This window comes from Musa acuminata, chromosome BXJ2-1 (genome assembly GCF_036884655.1).
Source record: "Musa acuminata AAA Group cultivar baxijiao chromosome BXJ2-1, Cavendish_Baxijiao_AAA, whole genome shotgun sequence".
NCBI classification, from domain to species: Eukaryota; Viridiplantae; Streptophyta; class Magnoliopsida; order Zingiberales; family Musaceae; genus Musa; species Musa acuminata.
This window is the reverse complement of record NC_088338.1, coordinates 26,720,062-26,734,725: the sequence shown is the minus strand read 5'-3', so window position 1 is coordinate 26,734,725 and position 14,664 is coordinate 26,720,062. Positions and strand designations below refer to the sequence as shown.

Here is a 14,664-nt window from a genome sequence, read left to right as displayed (position 1 = left end):
TTCGTCCCTCGCCTATGTGCACGTCGCGGCCGGCGCATCAACGTCCGGAGCCTCTTGCCCGTCACGAAACCGTCGGCGCTTTCTCGAACGTTCACGAAATCCCTATTGCAAGCTCTCTCCGAGCCCTAGCCCAACGACTGCGTATCGGTCACGACAAGCGCACGTCGAAACCATCGGCACTTTCTAGAACGATCTCGGAATCGCTATTGCGACCCAAATTCAGAAAGCTCTCTCCGAGCCCCACGATACTGACTGCGTAGTGGTCACGGCAAATTTCGAGCCCCAAAACAATCATCTCGGAGGTCTATGGGATATGTTTCGTATCTCGGGATGCAAAAAGGAGTGCAACATGAGGACTTCCCAGGGGCTTAACTTCAGAGTTCTGTTGGGATCCAGTGCTTTACTGTTGGCATTATCACACCCGTTTCGCGTGCTTAATCCCTCGCCTATGTGCACTTCGCGGCTGGCGCATCAACGTCCGTAGCCTCTTGCCCATCACGAAATCGTCGGCGCTTTCTCGAACGTTCACGAAATCCCTATTGCAAGCTCTCTCCGAGCCCTAGCCCAACGACTGCGTATCGGTAACGGCAAGCGCGCGTCGAAACCATCGACACTTTCTAGAACTATCTCGGAATCGCTATTGCGACCCTAATCCGGAAAGCTCTCTCCAAGCCCCACGATACTGACTGCGTAGCGGTCACGGCAAAATCCGAGCCCCAAAACAATCGTCTCGGAGGTCTACGGGAGATGTTTCGTATCTCGGGACGCAAAAAGGAGTGAAACACGAGGACTTCCCAGAGGGTCACCCATCCTAGTACTACTCTCTCCAAAGTCGCTTAACTTCGGAATTCTGTTGGGATCCTGTGCTTTAGTGCTGGCATTATCACACCCGTTTCGCGTGCTTCGTCCCTCGCCTATGTGCACGTCGCGGCCAGCGCATCAACGTCTAGAGCCTCTTGCCCGTCACGAAACCGTCGGCGCTTTCACGAACGTTCACGAAATCCCTATTGCAAGCTCTCTCCGAGCCCTAGCCCAACGACTGCGTATCGGTCACGGCAAGCGCGCGTCGAAACCATCGGCACTTTCTAGAACGATCTCGGAATCACCATTGCGACCCCAATCCGGAAAGCTCTCTCCGAGCCCCACGATACTGACAGCGTAGCGGTCACGGCAAATTCCGAGCCCCAAAACAATCGTCTCGGAGGTCTATGGGAGATGTTTCGTATCTCGGGACGCAAAAAGGAGTGAAACACGAGGACTTCCCAGGGGGTCACCCATCCTAGTACTACTCTTTTTTTTTTTTTTGGTAAGTAAAATTAAATTGATTATGTGTAAAGATTCTACAAATAGCTTTATCTATAAAAGTCATAGACAAAGCCAATTAACTCATAGAGTGCGAATGCGATAGTTATGACTACACATGCTGTAGACTATAACTACCTGTGGGTATATTATTTGACATCATTCCCAAGATCTTTAGCTAATAGCAAAATTAAATTTGATTAAAATATCTTTTTCTCTTCGGGTGAAGTGCTCGATTTTGAGATCATGCTCCATACAGGATCTTGAGTCTCTAATAATCTCTTTCAAGAGCTGAGCATTGTTTGTGTGTTGACATTCGAAGATTCTATTACATCTCTCCTTCCACATCCACCAAATAGCGCATCTGAAAGTAATCTTTGCCAGTTGTGTAAGTAGCCCTTTTCTTGAGAAACATTGCATAAGATCGCCTAGTTCTTGGTGCAAGTTTTGTTGCGGCAGTCTATTGAGTTCAAATCGCTGGAGAATCTCCTTCCATATCCATTTTGTATAATTACAAGCAAAATAAAGGTGGTCAATAGTTTCTTCTTGTTGCAAACAAAGGGAGCAACGGTTAACATGATAGATACCTCTTCTTTTCATATTGTCTATAGTAGGTAGTTTATTGAGAAGGGCCTGCCATGTACATAAGGAGTGTCTTTGTGATCCCGGTCGATCCCATGTCCAACTGCTTGGGACCCACTTGTTATTTCTTTGTCTAATTTGATTCCATACGGATGTGGCACTAAATTTGCCATTGTCATGAGGCCAAATAAGTATATCTGAAGAGTTGTTCCTGATTGGAATAGCGATGATAGTCGGCCAAAGTGATAACATTTCGGGAGAAATAGGATTAGGGAGTGATAGAACCCTTGCAGATTCTAAACTTGGGGTTGATCTCTTTAGGGGATCGGCCTCCTTGGAACTCTATAGGGGTTCCTCCCTCCAAGTTGCTGCTCAAAGGCTGCAGAAAAGATTCATCTATTGCTTGAGAAAAGAGGAGGAATACATGGCTATTTATAGGGCTTCTAAACCCTAACTCCTAATAGGACTCCTACTTAAGACTCTTACTTCTAACCAACTCCTAATAGGACTCCTACTCAAGACTCCTATTCCCTTACAACTCCTAATTCTTCTCTAAGAAAAAACCTCCTACATGAATGTCCCTCTCAATTAGGACTCTCCTAACTAGAGTCCTAATAGAATGTCCCTCTCAATTAGGACTCTCCTAGCTAGAGTCCTAACAGAATGTCCCTCTCAATTAGGACTCTCCTAGCTAAAGTCCTAACAGTTTTACATGAATGTCCCTCTCAATTAGGACTCTCCAAGCTAGAGTCCTAACAGACCCGCCCTCTTCAAATCAGCCTTGTCCTCGAGGCTGATGATTCGTGAATTCTGGGAATTTGATCTTCAAGTCATCATAGTTCTCCCAAGTGGCATCTTCTATTGGTAGGTTCGCCCACTGTATTAGCACTTCATTAGTGGGTCGTCGTCGTCGAGTCATGATCCGTCGATCAACAATGGCACTTGGCAGGGTCTGGAGTTCTCTTTGGGTAGTCATATTTGGTGGGTGGCTTTGGACTGTCTTCAAGCACCTATTTAAAACTTCCGTCTGGCCATCGGTTTTTGGGTGATATGCCATACTCCTTTTCAATTTAGTACCCTTATAGTGTAATTCTTTTGAGTCCCAATTGTAATGAGCCATGGGGCTTGGTGCTTCCTCCAATTTTTTTATAATTTTACTAGTCTCTGAATCTTCCTGCCATTCCATCTTAATATCCTTAAGAAAGTCGCTGGTTGGAAGTAAAACGACCGAAAATTTAGCTTGCTTAGGTAGCTGCGAAAGCGCATCTGCAACAACATTCTCTTTCCACATTTTGTAAGTTATTTCATAATCAAATCCAAGAAGTTTTGTTACCCATTTTTGCTGCTTGGGGGAAGATATCTTCTGCTCCAAGAGATATTTTAGGCTTTTATGGTCGGTCTTGATTTGAAAGTATCGCCTGATCAAGTACAATCTCCACCTCGTTGCTGCACGCACAATGGCGAGCATCTCCTTATCATATGTTGACATATTTTGATCGGAGGGAGATAATGCCTTGCTAGTGTATGCGAGTGGTCGACCATCTTGCATGAGAATGGCTCCAATTCTGACTCCAGATGTGTCGGCCTCAATAATGAAGGGTCGGTTGAAATCTGGTAGTGTTAGCACCGGCGTCGTCATCATGGCTGCCTTAAGTTTGTCGAAGGCAGCGGAGGCTCTGTCCAACCATTGGAAGACATTTTTTTCTAGTAAGGAAGTAAGTGGTGCACTGATCTTTCCATAGTTTTTCACGAACTTGCGGTAGTAGCCTGTTAAACCCAGAAAGCCATGTAGCAATTTTATGTTTCTCGAGGTCGGCCAGTTTTGCATTGCTCCAATTTTGAAGGGGTCCACTGCCACACCTTCCTCTGATATGATATGCCCAAGATATTCCACCTTTTGTTGAAGAAAGCAAAAATTTGTGGTTGTTGTGTGTTCAAAAGGTGGTTTTCCGTATGTCTTCTTCGCATGCTCGTATTTGATGATACCCGGATCAAAGGTCCAGCTTTGTAAAGATTTGTGCTCCCTTTCATCTAGCAATTCATCTACTATTTGAATAAAGTATTTGTCCTTGATGATTATGCCATTGAGAGCTCGGTAATCAACACATATTCGCCTTGTTCCGTCCTTCTTGCATACAAGTAGCACCGGCGAAGAGTAGAGGTTGCAACTTGGCCGAATAACTCCTGTTTCGAGCATCTCTTTTATAATCCTTTCTATTTCATCCTTCTGGAGATGTGGATACTGATATGGCTGAGCATTTGCTGAAGATTTTCCTGGAAGAATCATTATACAATGATCATGCCGACAGGTAAGAGGTAGGTTGCGCGGTTCGTCAAATATATTTGAAAATTCAGCAAGCAAAGGAAGTAGATTTGGATCTTCAAATTCTGTTAGCTCTCCCTTAGTTTGCTGCTCAAGTTGTACCAAAAAGCCGCTGCATGCTTTATGCAAAACATTCTCCATTTGTTGTGTGCAAATCGTTGTTATGTCGCCCCCACGTTTCCCGTGCAATGTCACCTGTTTCTCCTTACTGTAAAATTTCGTAATTAGTTTCATAAAATTCCAGGAAATATCACCTAATGTCGTCAACCATTTAATTCTGAGCATGGCCTCATGATTGTTAAGAGGGAGAAGGAAGAAATCTGCAATTATCTCTTGGTCCTGCAGCAATAGTTTCTCCTGCAAGCGCCTATGATCACAATTCAAAATCCGTCCGTCGGCGACCTTAACATCAAACTTGCAGCGATTCTCGATAGGTAATGATATCCGAACAGCAAGCTTACTATTTAGGAAGTTAGTAGTACTGCCCGTGTCGATGAGAACAGTGATTGGTTGTTGTTTGAGAAGGCCTCCAATTTTCATTGTTTGCGGGTTTGAGTAGCTAGCTAGTGTATGTACCGTAACTTCGGTCGATTGTGGCTCTTCTTCTGCATCTTCTTCTTCATATTCAAAGCTCTCTTTTGGATGTTCAATGACCTCTTCTTCTATCGGTTCAATCATAAGAAGTCCTCCTTTACTGCAGCGATGCTCACGGCTCCACGGCTCGTCACAATGCCAACATAACCCCTTCGCATATCGCTCCCGAAGCTCTTCTCCTGTTAACCTCTTTGGTGCAGGGACTTGGTCGACAGTAGGGGGGGCTGAGGGCTTCAATATTACTGGTTGAGGAGTGACCCTAGTCCTCCGAGCTTCATGGTTCAATTGCTCCTCTTGATGTCGTGCGAAAGAGATGGCTGCCATAAGCGTATACGGTTGTCGCGCTTTAACTTCTCCTCGGATCTCCGGCTTCAAGCCCTCAATGAAGGTCCTCAATAGCTGTTTTTTAGACCAATCATGATTTTGATTAGATAACCTTTCAAACCTGGTTTGGTACTCCTGAATGGTGGAGGTTTGTCGGATCTTTGCTAGTTGTTTGTCAATATTCTCGTAATCGGTTGGTCTGAAGCGAATCAGCAGTTCTTCTTTGAATTGTCGCCATGAAAGGACTCCATAAGTATGTTCAAACCAGTCAAACCATTGAATAGCATCCCCTTCAAGATGTATAGCTGCAATTTTCACCATAGATACATCCGCGGTTTTGTGGTACCGAAAATATCGCTCCGCATGCGAAATCCAACCAATCGGGTCTCCTTCTTCCCATCTAGGGAAGTCCACTCTCATGCATGGATAGTTGGGGTTGGTCATAGAGCTTCCCCTCTCTTGGAAGTCATCTCTTCGGGCTTGGTGTGATTGGGCAAAGCTCTCTCCTTGATATGATTTCTTCGGGCTTAGTGGTCGGCCCAATCTGAGTTCGGTAAAGAGCGTCCGAATCTTATCCTCCATTCGCGCCTCCAAGGCTTCGAATTTAGCATTGATTGCCTCCTTAGATGCCATAGTATATGGCCCCAAATCAATGATGTTAAAATCTCTCTTTTGCTGTTGGGTTAAAGGCATGTATAGGTTGAGAGAAGTGATGGTCGAAAGTGTTGGTGGATTGGTGGATGTAGGCTACGGTTTAGGCTTGTTTTGTGGCTGTTTTGGGTGCAGTTTGAGGGTGTGGTTTGGTAGAGTTTTAGGGCTCTGGATGAAAGTATTGGATCTGTGGTAGATGGTAGCAAAGGTTTGACAGAAATCCGTGGAAGTTGCAGCAAGTATGTGCTGTCTTGTAAGAGTAGAATTGTCGTCGAAGAAACAACGGTTTCTCGACGTAATTTCCACCAAAAACTTAAGAGAATTGAGGAGGGAATTGATAGCAAAATCACAGTTTATATGACAGCAAGGATATCTAATTTAATCAAGAAAATTTCGGCAGTATAACAGCAAAGAAATTGGTGCAAGTTGCAATTGCAGAATTATCGTCGAAAAATTTCAACGGGTTACGATGAAAATTTGCAGCAACATAAAATTGTTTTTAGAGATGAATTTCTTAATAGATCAATCTTAGATGGAAGCCAAGATGATATATGAAGTCTATAAGAAATTTCATTCAAAAAAGATTGCAAATAGATGGGTTAAGGCAACGATATGCAGTTGAAATTTTCTGCAGCATAGATTTTCAAGTGTAGCAGATTGGACATAAAAGATCAGTAGTTTATATTGAGAATTTTTCGATGAAACCAAAGGGAAATCTACTGTTAGGAAGTGTCAAAGATGTCATAAAAATTTCGTAGAAAATTGGATAGAAAAAGCACAGTAGCAAGATCAAACAGATGGTGCTATGCGGCTTGAATTCTGCAATTCAAGTGCAGCAGATTGGACATAAAAGATCAGTAGTTTATATTGAGAATTTTTTGATGAAACCAAAGGGAAATCTACTGTTAAGAAGTGTCAAAGATGTCATAAAAATTTTGTAGAAATTTGGATAGAAAAAGCACAGTAGCAAGATCAAACAGATGGTGATATGCGGCTGGAATTCTGCAATATATCTTTCGTCGTAGAGATGAAAACTTTGTGACGAAAAGTTTATGCAGCAATATAGGAACGATTTTTTTTTTTTTTGGATTTTCAAATAAGGATAACTAAATTGCAGCAGCAGTAAGGTAGGAAACCAGAACCTGTTGCAATTCACGGGGAGATCAAAGGATGATCCGTGGTGGTGGAGATGATGGCGGAATTCGGTGACGATCTTTTAAGCAATTGTGGGAATTGCTTTGGATGGTTGTGGAGGGTTGATGGATGGCTGTGAAAGGGCAGCGAGACGCCAAGAACGCTGCTCTGATACCAGGTGATAGAACCCTTGCAGATTCTAAACTTGGGGTTGATCTCTTTAGGGGATCGGCCTCCTTGGAACTCTATAGGGGTTCCTCCCTCCAAGTTGCTGCTCAAAGGCTGCAGAAAAGATTCATCTATTGCTTGAGAAAAGAGGAGGAATACATGGCTATTTATAGGGCTTCTAAACCCTAACTCCTAATAGGACTCCTACTTAAGACTCTTACTTCTAACCAACTCCTAATAGGACTCCTACTCAAGACTCCTATTCCCTTACAACTCCTAATTCTTCTCTAAGAAAAAACCTCCTACATGAATGTCCCTCTCAATTAGGACTCTCCTAACTAGAGTCCTAATAGAATGTCCCTCTCAATTAGGACTCTCCTAGCTAGAGTCCTAACAGAATGTCCCTCTCAATTAGGACTCTCCTAGCTAAAGTCCTAACAGTTTTACATGAATGTCCCTCTCAATTAGGACTCTCCAAGCTAGAGTCCTAACAGGGAGACACCAGGTACCGTTAGCAATGAACTCGGAAACCTTCCAATCTTTGGGAGCCACAAGATCTTTTCGTATTCTGTCGCCATATAATTGAAATATAGTCTTCCCATTCACCCAAGGATCGTACCACATATTAGTACTAGTTCCAGAAGAGATTGCATAAGAAATGTGTTTGATTAGCCAATTCCTTGCCTTTAAAATTCCTTTCCAAGCTGAAGAGTAGTATGTTCTTGTTGAAATTTCCCAGATTGATTCCTTTGAAAGATACCTAGCAGAAACCCATTGTGACCATAAGGAACATTTGTTTTGCAAAAGATCCCACAATTGTTGTACCAGGCATGCTTGATTCCAATCTCTAGTATTTCTCAAGTTTAGCCCCCCTTCATCTTTCGGTTTGCAAATGCTATCCCAATTTACCATATGCATTGCCTTATCATTTGTGTCATTCCAGAAGAAGTTCATTAATAACCGTTCAATATCTTGGAGAAGTCCAGCAGGCAGAAGAAATGCATTACACCAATATATAGAGTAAGAGTGCAATACAGAACGGATGAGTTCGAGTCGTCCTGCTTTTGATAGAAGCCTATTTTTCCAAGAAGAAATTCTATTCTTTATTTTTTGTAGGATAGGCTGACAGTGGGTTTTGTGAATGCCTGTGGATATGAGCGGGAGACCCAAATAAGGAACTGGCAGGCTTCCCTCACTAACCCCCAAAGTTTATGCAAAAAAGACCTTATTCTCAACGTAAGGGCTCATATATACTTTACTTTTCGCATGATTTAACTGAAGTCCAGAAACCATACCAAAGTCATTCATAATAGTAGCCAGGTTCTTTACTGAAGTTGGATCATTTTGGAGAAAGATAAGTAAATCATCTGCAAATGTTTTTTTTTGGTAAGTAAAAGTAAATTGATTATGTGTAAAGATTCTATAGCTTTATCTATACAAGTCATAGACAAAGCCAATTAACTCATAGAGTGCGAATGCGATAGTTATGAGCCGGCATTGGGTACCTTTATGCTGCCATTTAAGACTGCATGTTCCAACATACAGCTAAGTCCTTCCATCGCAATAGTAAAGAGATACGGAGAGAGTGGATCACCTTGTCGGATGCCATTCGTGCTCCCAAAAAAACCAATAGGTGAGCCATTAAAGAGTATCGAAAACTTTGGAGTTTCCAGGCAAGATTGAATCCAATTAACCCATTGCTGTGGGAAGTTCATATCGAGGAGCATCTTATAGATAAATTTCCTATTAACTGAATCAAAGGCTTTCCGTAAATCAGCTTTAAAACATATTTTTATCCCTCTTGCTTTTGAATGCAAATCTTTGACCAAGTCATTAGCAAGCAAAATGTTATGATGTATACTTCTCCCTTTGATGAAAGCAGCTTGATTTGGGCTAATGATCTTGTGTATTACCTTTTGCATTCTATTTGCTAATACTTTGGAGATGATCTTGTAAATAAAGTTGCATAATGAATCAGCCCCTGCATTCTTCGGAATTAAAGAAATAAAGGTGCAATTCATCTCTCTAAGAATATGACCTGAAGAGAAAAAATGTTGGCAAGCCTTGATCACATCATTTCCAATAATAGACCAAGCAGTTTGGTAAAATTCAGTTGGAAATCCATCTGGACCTGGGCTTTTGTGCTTTGGTGACTTAAAGACAACACATACAATTTCGTCGTCTGTAATTGGGGCATTGAGGATTGAAATAGCTTCTGAATCAAGTTTTCTAGTCGGCTCCACATGAATGTTAATAGTTTTCCCAGCTTGATTGAGTAAGGAATAAAAAAATTGCTCTGTGTGTGCTTTAACCTCTTCTAAATTCTCAATAAGATTATCATCTTTGTCTCTGCATTTGCTGATACGGTTAACAGCCCTTCGAGTAGCAATTGAAGCATAGAAAAATTTAGTATTGGAATCTCGTAAGCCAATGCTGTCGAGACTTTTGCTTTACAAAACTTTCCTCCTGTTTTAAGGCTTGCATGAAGTTATTTCTAGCTTCTGTCTCTTTGTAGATAATATTCTCATCATTTGGCTGAAGTTGCAGCTCATGTTGCAATGACATTAGTTCCTTCCTGCAAAATTGAACTGTGGTGGTAATATTGCCAAAGGTATTTGTATTTCACTCCTTTAGTGCTGCTTTACAGGCTTTGAGCTTTTGACATAAGATGTAAGGGGGAGATCCATGCACATTAACATTCCAAGCAGATCTGATAACATCAAGAAATTGAGGATGAGTACTCCACATGTTAAAGAATCTAAACGATTTCTTGCCTCTTGGTGTCGCTTTGTCTGCGTGTATATACATTATAGAATGGTCAGAAAACAAAGGAGCACCATACTCAAGAAGTGAATCTGGGTAAACTGTTAACCATTCATGATTAATCAAACACCTATCAAGTCGAGCCATTATTTTTCTGTTAGCAGCACCTTGATTACTCCAGGAGAGCCAATTATCCATAGATTTCATATCAAACAAAGCTGCAGTGTCAATGTAATCATTAAAACTTTGAAGCTGGCTTTCTGAAAGTTGTCTACCCCCCTCTTTTTCATTTGTGTACCGAATAGTATTAAAGTCTCCAAGAACAATCCAAGGTATATTGAGACAGCCATTTGCAATATTAGTCAGGTCAGACCAAAGAGTATTTCTTTCTTGCATACTATTTGAAGCATATATACCAATGAAATTTAATTGACAGCCATTCTTTTTGTCCTCTACCTTAAGTTGAATGAATTGATCAGTAGCAGAAATAAACCAAGCATTAATAGAGTTAGGATGCCATAAGACCCATATTCTACCAAAAGTTTCATTTGAGTCATTGGTAAACAGTTCTGCGTCCGACCATATTAAATTCTTTTGAGCTTGAACGCGCGATTGTTTAATTTTCGTTTCTACTAGAATAACAATATCACATGCGGCAGACTTGATTATTCTATTGAGCTCCCGACATTTTTCCGGCTTATTAAGTCCGCGAACATTCCAACATGTTATTCATCAGTAATAAAGAAATGAAAAGGTGGTAAGGTATCCTACGACTTTGGATGGACTGTACCATCCTTTTTCTTATCCTTCGGTTTTGTATTTTCCTCCCGCACAATATCCTTACCTTTTATGACTTTATTTCTATATTTATCCACTTCATCTACAGCTTGCAGATTTTTAAACTTTAAAATACCTTGAATCATGTGGTCTTGATTGGCAGGGTTTGTTGAAGCACGATAAGATTGTTGCAGCACAATTTCCTGGATAGTACTTGTTGGAGTAGCTTGGCTAGAGAGGTTTGTTGGGGCATGAGTTTGTTGAGACAGAATATCCTTGTTGGCGATGTTTGTTGTGTCTTGAGTTTGTTGAGGAAGAATATCCTTGCTGGCGAGATTTGTTTGGGCCTGAGTTTGTTGAGTTATTGTGGACGGATCCAATGATATTGGAAGAGATGAAGTTCCTGACTTATGTTTCTCCTGTCCACTAGTACCAAGGGAAACCTCTGTTGTGGAAGGCTCCGACATTATAGGAAGAGATATAATTTTGGATTTGTCCTTCTGTCCGCGGTGCTGTCCTTGTGAGTCGGAATGCTTAATAGTCTTCGCCACCATCGGTGCTACTGCCATTAGAGAAGACTCGCTTTGTTGCGGAGGCGCTTGACGTGGTCGATAGACCTTTGTGATTTGTTTTGGAGTTTGCTGACAAGCTCCATTTGCATGACCAAAAGATAAGCAATGTTGACATCGTTGTGGCTTCCAAGAATATGAGACATGTACCTTCCGAGTGTTCCCGTCAAGATCACGATAGAAAACCTCATTTGGAAGATCTTCGTCAGAAGAAACCAGTACACATGCTCGTGCAAATGGTAATCTCGTCTGAGCAGCTGTTGCTTTGTCGATGTAGAGTGGCTGTCCCAGAGTGCTGCATAACTTTGCAATAAAACGTCGACTCCAAAGATGTAGAGGAAGACCTTAAAAGGATACCCATAATGGAATAGACTGTAGGCTATCTAACTCCAAACGGACATCAGGAGACCAGCATCGTAGAATCATTGGATGGCCGCGAATAGTCCAGAATCCTTCGAGGACTCGTTGTAAATCTTCTTCAGAGTATAGCTTGCAAACAAAGAATCCGTTCTCCAGCATATGAAGATCAAATGACGATATTCCCCATCGAGTTTTGATAAATGAGGATAGTAGGAAATAAGATGTTTTGAGACCTACCACATAGCCAACAATCGTCATAGACCATGTCTCAATAAGCTCTGCTGAATCAGCAGTCTCGTATACAGCAATCTTCTTATCAGCCTGAACTTCTGGAGTAAAGAATTCCAAGCTTAGATTTGGACTTCCAACCGGAGCCTTGAAGAGGCTAGTCCAAGGCCTAGGGTCACTGGAAATGAGGGCAGGCTGCCGCGATCTAGAGCGCGATCTACTTCGATGCTGTTTCGTCGAAGGAGTTTCTCTCTGGAGAGGATATGGAGGAGGAGCCAATTGAGGGGTAACGGTAGGGAGTCTTACCATCGTATCAACTCTCCCGCCACCATCGCCAGCCCTAGGGGCCGTCGCTGCCATGTTTGATCCCTCTTTTGGTCGCGGCTATAGAAACATCTCCATAGGGAAAAACCACCGTCGCAGTATATCAGATCGCCGCTACAGTACCGTCGCCCTAGGGAGATCTGGTCGCCGCTATAGTATCATCGCCCTTGGGGAGAAGCCGACGCTGCAGGAGATCCGATCACCACTACAGTAAGGGATATCAGATCGTTGCTATAGTATCGTCGCCCGTGGGAGAAAGCCAACGCTGCAGGAGTCAGATCGCCCTAAGGAGATCTCGTCGCCGCTACAGTGTCGTCGCCGCCGCTACAGTACGTCGCCCTTGGGAAACAGCCAACGCTACAAGAAATCAGATCGCCGCTACAGTGTCGTCGCCTGTCGCCCGTGGGAGAAAGCCGACGCTGCTAGAGAGTAGTACTAGGATGGGTGATCCTAGTACTACTCTCTCCAAAGTCGTCGCTTAACTTCGAAGTTATGTTGAGATCCGGTGCTTTATTGCTGGCATTATCACACCCGTTTCGCATGCTTCGTCCCTCGCCTATGTGCACTTCGCGGCCGGCGCATCATCGTCCGGAGCCTCTTGCCCGTCACGAAACCGTCGGCACTTTCTCGAACGTTCACGAAATCCCTATTGCAAGCTCTCTCCGAGCCATAGCCCAACGACTGCGTATCGGTCACGGCAAGTGCGCGTCGAAACCATCGGCACTTTCTAGAACGATCTCGGAATCGCCATTGCGACCCCAATCCGGAAAGCTCTCTCCGAGCCCCACGATACTGACTGCGTAGCAGTCACGGCAAATTCCGAGCCCCAAAACAATCGTCTCGGAGGTCTACGGGAGATGTTTCGTATCTCGGGATGCAAAAAGGACACGAGGACTTCCCAGGGGGTCACCCATCCTAGTACTACTCTCTCTAAAGCACGCTTAACTTCGGAATTCTGATGGGATCCGGTGCTTTAGTGCTGGCATTATCGCACCCTTTTCGCGTGATTCGTCCCTCGCCGATGTGCACGTCGCGACCGGCGCATCAACGTCCGGAGCCTCACGCCCGTCACGAAACCGTCGGCGCTTTCTCGAACGTTCACGAAATCCCTATTGCAAGCTCTCTCCGAGCCCTAGCCCAACGACTGCGTATCGGTCACGGCAAGCGCGCGTCGAAACCATCGGCACTTTCTAGAACGATCTCGGAATCGCTATTGCGTCCCCAATCCGGAAAGCTCTCTCCGAGCCCCACGATACTGACAGCGTAGCGGTCACGGCAAATTCCAAGCCCCAAAACAATCGTCTCGGAGGTCTACGGGAGATGTTTCGTATCTCGGGATGCAAAAAGGAGTGCAACACGAGGACTTCCCAGGGGGTCACCCATCCTAGTACTACTCTCTCCAAAGCACGCTTAACTTCGGAGTTCTGATGGGATCCGGTTCTTTAGTGCTGGCATTATCGCACCCGTTTCGCGTGCTTCGTCCCTCGCCTATGTGCACGTCGCGGCCGGCGCATCAACGTCCGGAGCCTCTTGCCCGTCACGAAACCGTCGGCGCTTTCTCGAACGTTCACGAAATCCCTATTGCAAGCTCTCTCCGAGCCCTAGCCCAACGACTGCGTATCGGTCACGACAAGCGCACGTCGAAACCATCGGCACTTTCTAGAACGATCTCGGAATCGCTATTGCGACCCAAATTCGGAAAGCTCTCTCCGAGCCACACGATACTGACAGCGTAGCGGTCACGGCAAATTCCGAGCCCCAAAACAATCGTCTCGGAGGTCTACGGGAGATGTTTCGTATCTCGGGACGCAAAAAAGAGTGCAACACGAGGACTTCCCAAGGGGTCACCCATCCTAGTACTACTCTCTCTAAATCACGCTTAACTTCGGAGTTCTGATGGGATCCGGTGCTTTAGTGCTGGCATTATCGTACCCTTTTCGCGTGCTTCGTCCCTCGCCGATGTGCACGTCGCGGCCGGCGCATCAACGTCCGGAGCCTCTTGCCCGTCACGAAACCGTCGACGCTTTCTCGAACGTTCACGAAATCCCTATTGCAAGCTCTCTCCGAGCCCTAGCCCAACGACTGCGTATCGGTCATGGCAAGCGCGCTTCGAAACCATCGCCACTTTCTAGAACGATCTCGGAATCGCTATTGTGACCCAAATCCGGAAAGCTCTCTCCGAGCCACACGATACTGACAGCGTAGCGGTCACGGCAAATTCCGAGCCCCAAAACAATCGTCTCGGAGGTCTACGGGAGATGTTTCGTATCTCGGGACGCAAAAAAGAGTGCAACACGAGGACTTTGTTAGGACTCTAGCTTGGAGAGTCCTAATTGAGAGGGACATTCATGTAAAAATGTTAGGACTCTAGCTAGGAGAGTCCTAATTGAGAGGGACATTCATGTAAAACTGTTAGGACTTTAGCTAGGAGAGTCCTAATTGAGAGGGACATTCTGTTAGGACTCAAGCTAGGAGAGTCCTAATTGAGAGGGACATTCTGTTAGGACTCTAGTTAGGAGAGTCCTAATTGAGAGGGACATTCATGTAGGAGGTTTTTTCTTAGAG

At 44.2% G+C, this 14,664-nt stretch overlaps 1 non-coding gene and 3 pseudogenes across 1 annotated transcript; all 4 read right to left on the bottom strand.

Annotated features, from left to right (window-relative positions):
- Positions 1 to 773: 773 nt before the first annotated feature.
- On the bottom strand, positions 774 to 891 carry LOC135599215 (5S ribosomal RNA; annotated as a pseudogene).
- A 12,079-nt stretch (positions 892 to 12,970) lies between these two features.
- LOC135603170 (5S ribosomal RNA) lies at positions 12,971 to 13,095 on the bottom strand (annotated as a pseudogene).
- Positions 13,096 to 13,445: 350 nt separating this feature from the next.
- LOC135604194 (5S ribosomal RNA) lies at positions 13,446 to 13,564 on the bottom strand. The gene has a single exon (XR_010484203.1). It is a non-coding gene; the product is annotated as a 5S ribosomal RNA (ribosomal RNA).
- A 350-nt stretch (positions 13,565 to 13,914) lies between these two features.
- LOC135602574 (5S ribosomal RNA) lies at positions 13,915 to 14,033 on the bottom strand (annotated as a pseudogene).
- Between the last annotated feature and the right edge of the window lie 631 nt (positions 14,034 to 14,664).